Source organism: Mustela lutreola, chromosome 18 (genome assembly GCF_030435805.1).
Source record: "Mustela lutreola isolate mMusLut2 chromosome 18, mMusLut2.pri, whole genome shotgun sequence".
NCBI classification, from domain to species: domain Eukaryota; kingdom Metazoa; phylum Chordata; class Mammalia; order Carnivora; family Mustelidae; genus Mustela; species Mustela lutreola.
The window spans coordinates 15,255,834-15,268,423 of record NC_081307.1 but is presented as its reverse complement, the minus strand read 5'-3'; the positions used below and the strand labels follow the sequence as shown (position 1 = coordinate 15,268,423).

Genomic DNA, 12,590 nt, shown 5'->3' with positions numbered 1-12,590 from the left:
CTGCTGAGCAGGGAGCATGATGCCGGGCTTGATCCCAGGATCCTGGGATCATGACCTGAGCCGAAGGCAGATGCCTAACGACTGAGGCACCCAGGCACCCCCAATATTGCTTTTTGGGAGGGGACTTTAGATTTTTAAATTTTTTCTCCTTTTACTCAAAACAAAGTAGAAAAAATAATACAGAATTAACTCACAAACGTAGTTAATTGGTACAACATGTACACACACACAAAAAATCCAGGTAGGATGACAGGCTTACTTGCAATGAGGAATCATATAAATTGAAGTAGGTTTTCATATGAAACAGTTAAAAAGAAAAATCAAATGTGCTACATGAGTGCTACTGTTTGCAGCAATACGGAAGAGGAGAAAATAGTCCTTATTCAGAGACAGAGACCACAAGTTCTAAGTTTTATAGCATCTGTGTAGTAAGTTCACAAGGCTATACCAAAGCTAATTAAATTGAGTTTAAGAACTGTTCTCAAATAGGTCACATTTTTGGCCCTCAGAAGTTCATTCCTATAGAGTTCAACTATTTTAAATTTCTAGAGGCTAAGAGGAAAAAAGATTCTGAGAAGCCTTCCAAGGAGCTAAACAGTCTCTGTAGACCAAAGACTATAAATTGAGTTGAGGCAACAGCCAACAGCCCTTGTGCTCTTCAGAGAAATATCTAGAAAAAAGTCAGATGCCTGCATCATCACCACCTTGTCCAATTTGTATGCTGCCTACATCTGTATGTAACACATGTACTTCTGAAACATGATGTTGTCAAGTGTCACAGAGAAGGGGTACGTGCTACAAGAAAGCACACACTAGGGATTTCCACCTCATCTGGAAGGTGAGGAAATGCTCCCCGAGGAAGGAACTGTTGAGTTAGAACTAGACATCAGAAGAGATACCCATGAGGGATGGCAATCGCCTGCAGAGCAAGGGAGCCGTGGGAACTGAGGGAAGGCTGGGTGCTGACAGGCAGCCAGTAGGTGACATGTGAGGAGGCTGCCCAGACAGAGACCAGAGGACAGCAGGGTCCGGAGGCTGTCGGGAGGATGTGGGTCATTATCCTAAAAGCACTAAGAAACATTTAGAGTGTCTTAAATAAGGTGATTACATATTCAATTTTCCTTTGTAAAAAGACCATCTTGGAGTGAGTAAATAGATTATCAATGTAAAGGCTTCCTATGAACAACTACAGCATAGAAAACATGGTAGTCCTAGGAGAATGGTGGCCCCTAGGACTGTGCACAGCTTGAAGAGCCATATGTGTTAGCTCTGGCAGTACAGTGAAAACATGAGGAAATGTTTAAGCCAGAACAGGACTTTTTAATAATGGTTTATTTTCATCCATCCAGTAGGGATTACCACTTGGCAGTCATCCTGCACTAGAGCTAATCCCTCCCTGGTTCTGTTTATTGCGACGGAAGCTGAGTTGAACCCCCAACTGAGTACAAGACTAATTGCCCGTATTATATAAAGAAGCTTTTTGTTACGAAAAGCAAAACATGCCAATGGTTGATGGAGTATGTGCTCGATGTGCCTACAACTGGGAAGCCACTGAGTCTCTAAGAAAAGTGGTTTAGATTTCTTGGTTGCCGCGGCACAAAGGATTTTTGCTCAGTTCCATGTCACCAATTGCCTCTGGCAGCAGTAAAAATTATGCCCACTCAGCAGAGGGACATTCCATTCTTCATGGAGGCCTGTTAAGTATTAATGGTTTTATGCAGGACATTTGGGAAGCACAGGAGCCAGACTATATTCTGGCAGGATATCTATAATAAAGCACTGCCTAATTCTCTTCTGTGCTGCTTCTTTCTGTGGTTCCCCAATTTATGATTAACAATGACTGAGAAATTGGACCAGTTTGCAGTCCTTCCGCCCTTCGCAATCAACTGTATTTACTGAAATTCACCTAAATGTATTTACTGCTTTCATTCTGAACATCAGTATATAGAGTACCTATTCAACTATCTACCTGTATATGTACTAGGCACTCTACACTGAGAATTACATAGATCTTGGTTCTATTCCTTATCTAAAACAGTTAAAGACATAGTCATATGGATACCAAAAACTAAATATATATAATTTATTTATATTATAGATATAATTTAACTGTGAAGGGTATAGCAAAGACAAGGCTATGTTTATGAACCCATTTAATTACCCTCCTGGGGATCCTGAAAGTTTACATTTCCTGGTCTTCCTTGCAGATGTATGGGAGCCATGTACCCAGTTTCTCGTCAATGCAATGAAGGTGGAAATTATCTGGTAATTCCTGACTTGGCCATGAACATCCCTGTGGCAGATTTCATGCTCCCCTTTTCCCTTCACACGGCAAACCTGAAGCCATGCATGGAGAAGGAGGCATACAAAATGGAGAGGGCCTGTATTCCTGAGTTACTGCTTGGAGGAGAGGCATGCAAGAGTGCTGCTGTCCAGGAACATTCCCACTGGACTTTGTATGCATGAGAAAGAAATCTTTCTTGTGCTGAAATTTGAGTGTTGCCACAGAGGACAACCAATCCTGATACAACATACTGACATTATTAGAGTAGATCTAAACCTTATTAAAAGAATACTGAATAGTGACAGTATGACTGCTTTGATTACTGAACATCACTTGTCTAGCACTAAATACCTTGTATAAAAACTCTTGTGCAACCAAGAGGCCAATGGGTAAGTAAACTGTGGTACATTCAGACAATGGAACATTATTCAGCACTGAAAAGAAAATGAGCTATCAAGCCATGAAAAGACATGGAGGAATCTTAAAGGCCTATTACTAAGGGAAGGAAGCCAATCTGGGGGGCGGGGAGGGAACTGAAGACTGTAAGATTCCAATGATGGAATGTTCTGAAAAAGGCAAAATTATGTAATCAGAAAAAGTTCCATGGTTGCCAGGGGTTGAAGGTGGTAAGAGGGATTAATAGGCAGAGCAAAGAAGATTTTCAGGTAGTGAATATACTCTGTATGTTATTATAATGATAGATCCACATCATTATCCATTTGTCTAAACCCACAGAATATACATCACCAAGAGATATAATATAATATAAACCAGGGATGATTCTGATTCATCAGTGTAGGCTTATCAGTTGTCACATAAGTACCACTCTGGTGGGGGTACTTGTTGATGATAGGGAAGGTTATTCATGTATAAGGGCAATCAGTATATAGAAAATCTCAGTACCTTCCCTTCTATTTTTCTATGAACCTAAAACTGCTCTAAATATAGCCTTTTTAATAATAAAAAATTTTGTAAAAAATAGAAAACCAAAAAGATGTTTATATGAGCAATCATGTTTGGCTAGCTTCAAAACAATGCAATGCAATCTTCAAAACTGCTGTTTATTTGTATCTTCTGCTAAAATAATATATGAATACCTCCAAATGTGTAAGCTTGCTAACCAGAATCAAAATAGAACCTGTTGAGAAGCATGAAGAATCTGGGGGATGAGTGGGTTGTAGGGAATGGATTAGGATTTCTGCTTTATCTCAGAAACATATCTAGAACTCCTGCTGAAACAATACTGAATGTTATTAATGATTTTTATTGTTTTAGTAATACTAAAATATAATTCTGTACTTTTCATATAGACTCATAAACTTGGATAAGGATTCTGAGACACACTTCTATCTCCCATTTAGTCACATTCCTGGTCTCCACATCAGCATGCCAATATAAAGTAAGATAAAACACAGGTGTTAATTATTAATAGGACTGTGCTGATACAGAAATAGTAAAATAGTAAGTTTTATGTCAGTTGCCCGAGTATTTTAGGAGTAGAAAGTAGAAGTTAAGATTATGTTGACAAGTAAATTGTATGCTGAGGTTGCCGTGAGTTCCTTTTTCTGTGTATGTCCTAATCCCTAGAATGTTCACAGGTGAGGCATGCTGGCACCTAAGGCAACTGGGAAGCGACAGAAGCAGAAGCTGGGGAAGGAGCCTGGAAAACACAGCTTAATACAATGGCTACCCTTAACAGTACAGCTGAATGATTCACGGTACAGAAGGTAGGCTTAGCAGCAGTTGAAGCTATTTCTGAGATCTAAGGGTGTCCAGCTGTGAAGTGGGGCAGGGATTGAAAAGAAAGTTACTGTGTTGGCTCATACTCAAAACAAGTGGGCAGCAGCAGCATTTTGACTATGAAAGAAGTACAACACGCGGACTGGAGCCAGGGAGGATGGAGAAGGTAATGTTACTGGTGAGGAGAACATAAAGCAAGCAGGGTCTAGCCACTGGGTGGGAAGTTTAAGGCATAAACAGATTTGGAGCAGGGTTCAAGTCAAGGTTGACAGGAGAAGTACTGAAATCTTGGGCAGTGAAAATTAAGGCATAATATCATGAGGATCAACTGTCCCAAGTGATACTTCTGTTATTAACAATAAACATAAAAGTAACACCTGCTACTATGTATTGGTTAATATCTACATTATTAAATCATTACTGGTGCATTATCTCTATTTGGAGAGATGAGGAAAGGAACATCTTGGAAGATTTAATCACTTGGGCAAAGTCCTACAGTTAGTAAAAGCAGAGGTGGAATGTGGGTACAGGTTTTCTGAATCCCCACACCTATGCTCTTGGGTATAAATACGAGTATGTACCAGATACTACTAGGGGTTCAGTTCTCTGACATGCTGTCCTGCTCAGGATTTTTTGAGAACCTAGGTGTCCTGAATCAACTGCCAAGACATCAGAGACTTTAACTTCAAAAGACTCAGGAACATTCTCTCTTTCTTCCATATCACCCAAGTACTGTGTCCTCCATTCAGCAGATAAATATTCATTGTTCCTTTTTTTTTTTTTTTTAACTGCCTTTAAATACAAGTAGGACGATATAGGAGAGAAAATACAACAAAACCTACTCCTCTACTATGACAGGACATAGATTTATGCTGCTCAGGAGAAAGGAATTTTCTTCTCCACAATGTCAAGATGCAAAATACATTTTCTTATAAGTCATGAACCTTCAAGATTCACCTGTAATTTACCATCTGTGCAATTCTGAACCATTGATCAATTAGGTCAATTGAACCAATTGAACCAATTTAATAAAGTTGTATATACCTGGAGTTACTGGGTAGACAAATTGTCTTCTCAGGTATCCTCTAACCTCATGTATGCCTGGCATATAGTAAGCACTCTATAAAACTTGGAGGCTCTTATTGTTATTATTATTATGTATAAAGTAATCCATGTCACAGCTGCATAGATTGAGAACCCTCTATTAAAGTACTTCTGTATTTCCAGTGGCCATTAACCAGGACATCATTAGAGACTTGGGAAAAGATTAGCTAATGAGTGGCTCAATTCATTAATGAGGCAACTCAGCTGTGCTTTTTCTTCCCTTAATGGCAGATCTTCTTACTCTCCAAGGCACTATTTAAACTATTAAAATAACTAATGAGATCATTACTGTTGTCAGACAAGTCCCAGAATGAGCAGATATCTTTACTAATAAATGTAGAGTATTTGTTCCAGTGGAATGTCCTACATGCTTACTAACATAAGAGGAGAATCAAATTAAGAGCAGAGAGCCAGCTCCCCAACTTCTGGGTCCAAACACCAGAAAAGAGAATAATCTAAAGTTGTAAGTTTTTAGTCACAAAAATGGTCTTCTCACAATATTATTAAATTGTGAGAAGACAATTTAAGGTTGAATTTTTCAATGATTTCTTTAGAAAGATTTTATTTATCTATTTGACAGAGATGACAAGTAGGCAGAGAGGCGGGGGGGGGGGGGGAGGAAGCAGGCTCCCCGCTGAGCAGACACACACCCCCCAAATGTGGGGCTCGATCCCAGGACCCGGGATTATGACCTGAACTGAAGGCGGAGGCTCAACCCACTGAACCACCCAGGTGCCCCTTCGATGATTTTTAATGTGAGTGAACATTAAGGCCTAAGTTCTCAGATTCACATGAAGTATTTATCTTACCTGGCAAAGACTGCTATTGATGATTAGTAAATAAAAAATATACAAGATCAATAACGTGTAATATCAGCATCCAGGGATTCCCAAACCTGTCAGATAGAGCTTCCTGTTTCCTCCAGGATGGGTTTTGATTTCTGGTAGGGAACAGTGTGGGGGATAGGTTAGCAAAAAGCTGCCATGGAGTTTAGGGCCCTCTTAGCTTATTTATCTTCTGTATCATGTAGCTCTTTCTGGTTCCAATGTTCATTTGTCAATGCAGCACCTGCCCACGAATTGCAGGTTTATTGATAATAAACAATCTTTTGTAGACAGACCAAGAGTATCCTGCTAAAAGCATTTCTAGATGAGTAATTGGTACATAGCAACCCCTGAGAGACCCCGATTGAACAGTTCATGGTTGTAAGAGGTTCTGCTTAGGGCCAAGTCTGCTTCTGGTGTTCACAAAGAGGGTGAAATGTTTTAGACACCTGCTGCTAATAACCTTTTCTTTCCTAAAAATAAAGAGAAGTCAACTGGAATAGGAAATAAAATTTTGAAATTTTATTTGAAATAAAAACAGCCAGCTGTTATTTTCAGAACATCAAGCGCTATCAAGGGTCAACCATTTAAATTCCAGCCTGTTTGGATGTAAATGCAGCTAAATATCAAAATCACCATTGCTCCATACCGAAATAAATAAAAAATAAATTTAAGTAAGTCTTCATGATACTTAGAGAAAAAAGTCACATTTTCCAGCATAATCATCTTTTAATCCAATCAAATCCCCTTAGAGTCAAAACAACTTGTATAAAACACAATCAGTTATTTGGCATATCTGAATGTGTATTTATTAAAAAAAGAATGCTTCAGAAGTATCAGAAAGGATAGTGTGATTAACCATAGTTCTTTTATAATGAACTCCTTCTGTAGTAACTCCCCCTTATTTTACCTAGTCCTTGAGTAAAATGCATTAATATTACTAAATGCTGCTGTAATCTTAAAAATGATGTCCACCTGTAAAGACTGGTCTTAATATATGAAAATCTCATAGCCAAAATAATATTCGATTCTATTGTAATAAAACTTGAGTACCGGAGGTAAGAAGAAACAGATGCGACTTTTCCTATTTATATTCCACTTACTCTTACTGTGTGCTTATGTCCAAGTTATCTTCATGTTAGAGATAGGACCAGAATCAATCTTTTAACTCCTTCATTTTTCTTTCCTAAAAACAGGGGGAAAACTGACAACCAAGCTAGTGCTGGGGTCTCTGATATCCTGGAAATATGCAATCATACTTTTATAAGAGACACATATTTAAATTGACAATACCCAGCACCGATATTTTTTCAGTGAATCAAGAAAATCTGTGTTACCTACTTTGTGCTTTGGAGCCTGTTTTTGTGTAGGATTCTGGGGAAATAATAAAGAATCAACTATATGTTCCATGTTTACGTGTCTGATATTTTCAAAGGCCTATGATATGTTTGTCACTGTATAAAGAAGGCTAACCCAAGTCCCTTCTCCATTGAACACCATGATCTGGTGGGAAATAAGACAACTGAAAAGGTAAGTATGAAACACAGGATAAATCCGACACTATATTATGTGCAAAAGGGATAGGAATACGGAGACGTGAATGCATAATTGTGCCCCTGGGAAATTTTAATTGAAGTGTTAAAATTTGTGTTGGTTTGAATTACAGTTAGAGGTTTTCCAGGTGTAACTGGAAGGGTAGGGAATAGCATTACTGGTGGAAGAAAGAACACGTGCCCTGACAGTCTCATTCCCTCGGGCTTTCTCTGGCGAGAATTTTGGGAATTTTCCATCCTATCCAGGTGGCCTGCTGGTTTACTTGTTTAAATTGTTCTCATGGATCAGGAGAATCTGCTGGGGAGGCAATGAAATTTTCATAAGGCAGTGGGATGGTAGAAGAAAAGAAAACCTCTCTCTCTCCAACTGTGGATGTTAAAATCTAGGAGTATAATGAGGTATTAACCTGTGAAGATTAATTTTGAAGGAGGAACAAAATAAAATGGCTAAATACCTACATATAGGAGTCACAAAATCATGATTGCTCATGTTTATGACTGCAGCTGTTTCCTTTTATACCAGTTATTAGGAGCACAAATTATACATAACCTGGCATCAAAACAGGGGCTATAATGGACTGAAAATGGTGTCGCATCTATTGCAATGATGACCCTTCTGATAGTTCCCATCAGTTAGTTCACCCACTATGCCTAAGTGCCCAGACACACACTATGTGGGCTTAAAATCCTGGGAATTCCTTTGCCTACACCACCCCAGGCTGATCAACGTGGCATAAAATCTATGCATTTTAACGTAGTAAAAGTGTATGGTGACTAACATAACACAATTTTTTTAAAAAAGTCAGCTTTTCACAAACTTTGAGAGCTTATTGTTTTTTAATCCACTAAATTCACACAGAATGGGGGCAAGAGCTGAAATATTACACTGAATTTAAATATGGTAAGCTCACTATATTCAAATAGATCTCTAAAACCGAGAGGTAGTAAAAGGCTAGAAACAAAATGACAGAGACACAAAGTATAAGGGGTTGAGAAACAAGAGAATAAGCTCTTGGGTGAATAGCTTGGGCTAATGCTGTGGCTCTCAACCTGCTTTTCTGTGCTCACTTCACGGAAAAGACTGCCTTCCCTTAAAGGGCCAGTGACAGATCTGTACTATTTAAATGAACATGGGCAGGTCTCCTTGTTCCGTGGAACTTTCTACCTGTGTCCTGGAAAGAATCAAAGACCCCAAACTCTCATTCTAATAAAGTTCGGACACCTGGCCATGTTCATGAAACTCTGCACCCTTGACTTTCCTACATAATCAAGTAGCTCAGATTCTCTTTCGATCTCTATTCTCTCTCTCTCTCTATTTATTTATTTTAGATTTTTAAAAATTTATTTATTTGACAGAGAGAGAGAGATCACAAGTAGGTAGAGAGGCAGGCAGAGAGAGAGGAGGAAGCAGGCTCCCCGCCAAGCAGAGAGCCTGATGTGGGGCTCGATCCCAGGACCTCGGGACCATGACCTGAGCCAAAGGCAGAGGCTTTAACCCACTGAGCCACCCAGGCACCCCTATTTTCTCTCTTGAATGTTTCCAAATGGTTTACCTGACACATATTTAATAAACTTCACAAATTTCTATCCTATCAATATTAAGTCATAGGAAATCATGGCATTGTCTTCAGTGGCAGTGTGGCTTTTATTAAATAATTTAACTTATTTAAAATATTTTGTAGAGTACCTGTACTTGATATTTTCTCAAGTATACAAATTCTCATTTTTAAATCTGTGCCTGATTCAAGGGAAATTTTGTCCATATGCTCCCAGTTAATTTGCATTTAGCTCACCAAATGTTGACATGAGTAGGGTTTTCAGTATAGGTCATTGGAAATTAACTTGCTTTCAAATTCTGAAATGACAGATTGTCTCAATGATGTAGCTTAGTGTAGTGACATTTAATGTCAACCCAATCATTTACTGATGCAAAATGTAAGATGAAAGTCAATTTACCTAGTCATTATTTTATTTCCTACTCCCAGAACACCAATGAACCAAAATTGCAAATAATCCAAATTGAAGAAATTGATTATATTTAATTCATTTCAGTAATTAATATGCCTCCTGTTCCATAATGGACTTGAAGTGACTTACAAAGAAAAAAAAATGCAATCTAAGAAAATGAAGTTAGAAAGAAAAGTTGTCTATTGCATATCTCAAGTAAAGCAAATAGGACCTTTTTAAACGGTTTCACTAAAATACTACTCTTCTCCAAACACACACCAGATTCAGAAAGAGAAAAAGGATATTGGGGTAATTTTTCTTCAAAGGGATAAACAATCAGGATTAAAGGAGCTTGGTGCACTGCAATGTTAGGCTAACACTTGGGTTGGTCTTTTTTCTGTTTTGGTGGCTATTCCTGGTGATGAGACATGGAGATGGTCTTCTAGGGCACTGAGACACCAAGAAGTGAACCTTAGCTGGGGTAGGTGACTATTACTGATAGCTCCTCTGTCCCCAACTCAATACCCAAGTAAAAATATTGAGGCAATTCTGGAGGTCATTAAACATGATTTTTTTAAAAAAATACCTGACAAAGTATAAGCATCTAAACAGAGGTCACAGATGTAACCAACAACTTTCTCCATGTATCTTGGCTATCTTGGCATCTTCCCTCATTTTCTCACAATTCCCCCAAACTCAGTGTACATCGTCCCTTCTTTTTCTCCTGCCACATTTTAGGATCTTCTCTCCATCTTCCAATCCTACGCATCACCAAAGAAAAGCTTTAGAATATAGAATTCCATAATTATGGAGGACGGAACCCAAACATCTAAATTTGCTACCCCAAACCACAGAAATACTATCAAAATGTCAATAAAGGTGATTTTTGAGATACAAAGGAAGAGCAAGAGAAGAGAAAATAACACTTATTTTGGTAGGTGAGAAATGGACATAGATAAGTGATAGTCAACTTAGGAAGCCTAAGAAATTCAAATTATAAACCAGCAGAAAACTAAAGCTAAACATTAATATAAAACCAAAGAATTTTAAAAGTACTAATAAACCAGAGAATTTTTAAGAGACTCAAAAATAGGTGGCACCAGGTACCTCTGCAGTAGGAGTGAAGAGTAACAAACATAGAAGGAAGAAATTTCTGAAAGCTTTCTACTGAGAAGCCTAGCTCCCTTTCCCTAGTTGGCACCACAGGACAATTTTCCCTCTTTACTACCATAAAAGGCAAAATAATGAGAGTAAAATGGGGGGCCACTGTCTTGAAAAACAGAAGGCACAGCTGAGGCATGAAAAAATTGAAAAGCAAACAATTGAGTACATACACACTGAATGCTAATCCCCTCCATGCTTCTTTCCCTACTTAGCTTCCACACTTTATTTGCAGGTAGAAGATGGGAAGAATCTTCTCTAAGAAGCAGGCCTAGTCCAAGAGAAAAATGCCACTCTGATTATTTCCAACACTAGAGTTTCCCAGAAAACGTTTCTAGCTTGGTCACTCTGCAGTCTCAATGATAAATTAAGAACTGCCACTGTATGTTTGGTCTTTCACCCACATATGATCAGAAAACTCGTGACATCTGAAGAAGGCTGCCAGCAGGAAAGAAAAAGACAAAAACAAAGGAAATAAACAGATAATAAGCAACTTAGAAAAAATAGAAATTATGCAGAAAAATAAAATCTAAAAAATTAACTTAGTTATATCTTCAAAATGATAAGGAAAAGTGTTAAATGCTTCAACTGAGAAGACAGTGCAGCAAAAAGATGGGAACTTCATAACAAAAAAATAATCTTAGAACTTAAAAAGGTTATGGTATAAATGAAAACAATAGATATTAAAAGTAAAACTGATGAAATGTCACATAGAATAGAAAGAATAATAAATGAGAAAAAGAAGGGATATAAAAAATTAAAGGATCAGTTCAGGAGTTATATCATCTGAATAACAAGAATTCCAAAAAGAGAACAGAGACATTAAAGGGGAAATTTTGGCTATCTATCTTTCTTTCTTTCTTTCTTTCTTTCTTTTAATTCCAAAGGACTTTTGGGAAAGTTAGCAGAGTAGGAGAATCACCTAAATTCCCTTTGACCTATGGATATACGTGGGTAACACCCAAATCAGTGAAAATAACACAGAAAATGACCTGACGTCTGGAAGAACAGACTCCACAGTTAACTGTAGAGAGGTGGCCACATCAAGGATGGCATAAAGAGCAGAGATGTGGTCAGGAGCCAAATGGAGCCACAGGAGTGTCCATGGAAGGAAGGAACACTGTGGGAAGGGAGAGGGGAGAGCAGCAGACCCTACCCCAGGTACTCAGGCATTGGGGACCCATGCTGAGAAAAAGAAACCTCCACAACATTTATCTTTGAAAACCAGAGAGTCTTGTCTTCCAAGTTCTTACAATCAGTAGAGCTTAACACGTGGAACTTTAAAAATCAGTGGGCTTGGCTCTAGAAGAGCCTGAAGGAGAAGGGAAACTGAGTCCCTGCCCTTAAAGAGACAACATAATGAACAGCTCTGCCGAAACACAGATACTGTTAGAATCAGCTGTTTGAAAAACTCCTGGGATATGCCTGAGGGAGATTTGTTTACTCATCTCAGAGCATGTGTTTAAGAAGCATTGATCTTAGGGAGAGTCTCCAGGAACAAAGGAGGTGGCAAGCATCGTTTCCCTCCTCTACTCCCAGCCTAGACACAGGGACACCAGAGGAAACCAGCACAGTGTGAACACAGAGAACATAAAAAGAACAAATTAGAGATGAGTAACTCAATAATAACTGAAATTTTAAAATACCTTACATGAAATAAATAGACTTGAAGAAGCAGAGGACAGAGTAATAGAAGCTGGAAGGGAGAGGAAAAAAAAAATAATAACAATAGGAAAAAAAAAAAAAAAGAAGGTACACTAAGTGAACTCAGTGACACCATCAGGGGTAACAACAGTCAAATTATAGGGACCCAGAAGGAAAAAAGAGAAAAGGCGACCTGAAATTTTATTTGAAGATGGTAGCTGAAAACTTCCCAAATCTGGAGAAGGAAATAGAAATCCAGATCCAAGAGCAACAGAGAGTCCCCCAATAAAATCAACCCAAAGAGGACCACACCAAGATACACAATAATTAAAA

At 38.4% G+C, this 12,590-nt stretch overlaps 1 long non-coding RNA gene across 1 annotated transcript; it reads left to right on the top strand.

Annotated features, from left to right (window-relative positions):
- Window positions 1-2,882: 2,882 nt before the first annotated feature.
- Window positions 2,883-7,342, top strand: LOC131820312 (uncharacterized). The gene is made up of 3 exons (XR_009349576.1): window positions 2,883-2,949; window positions 3,883-4,011; window positions 7,149-7,342. It is a non-coding gene; the product is annotated as an uncharacterized LOC131820312 (long non-coding RNA).
- Window positions 7,343-12,590: the final 5,248 nt, after the last annotated feature.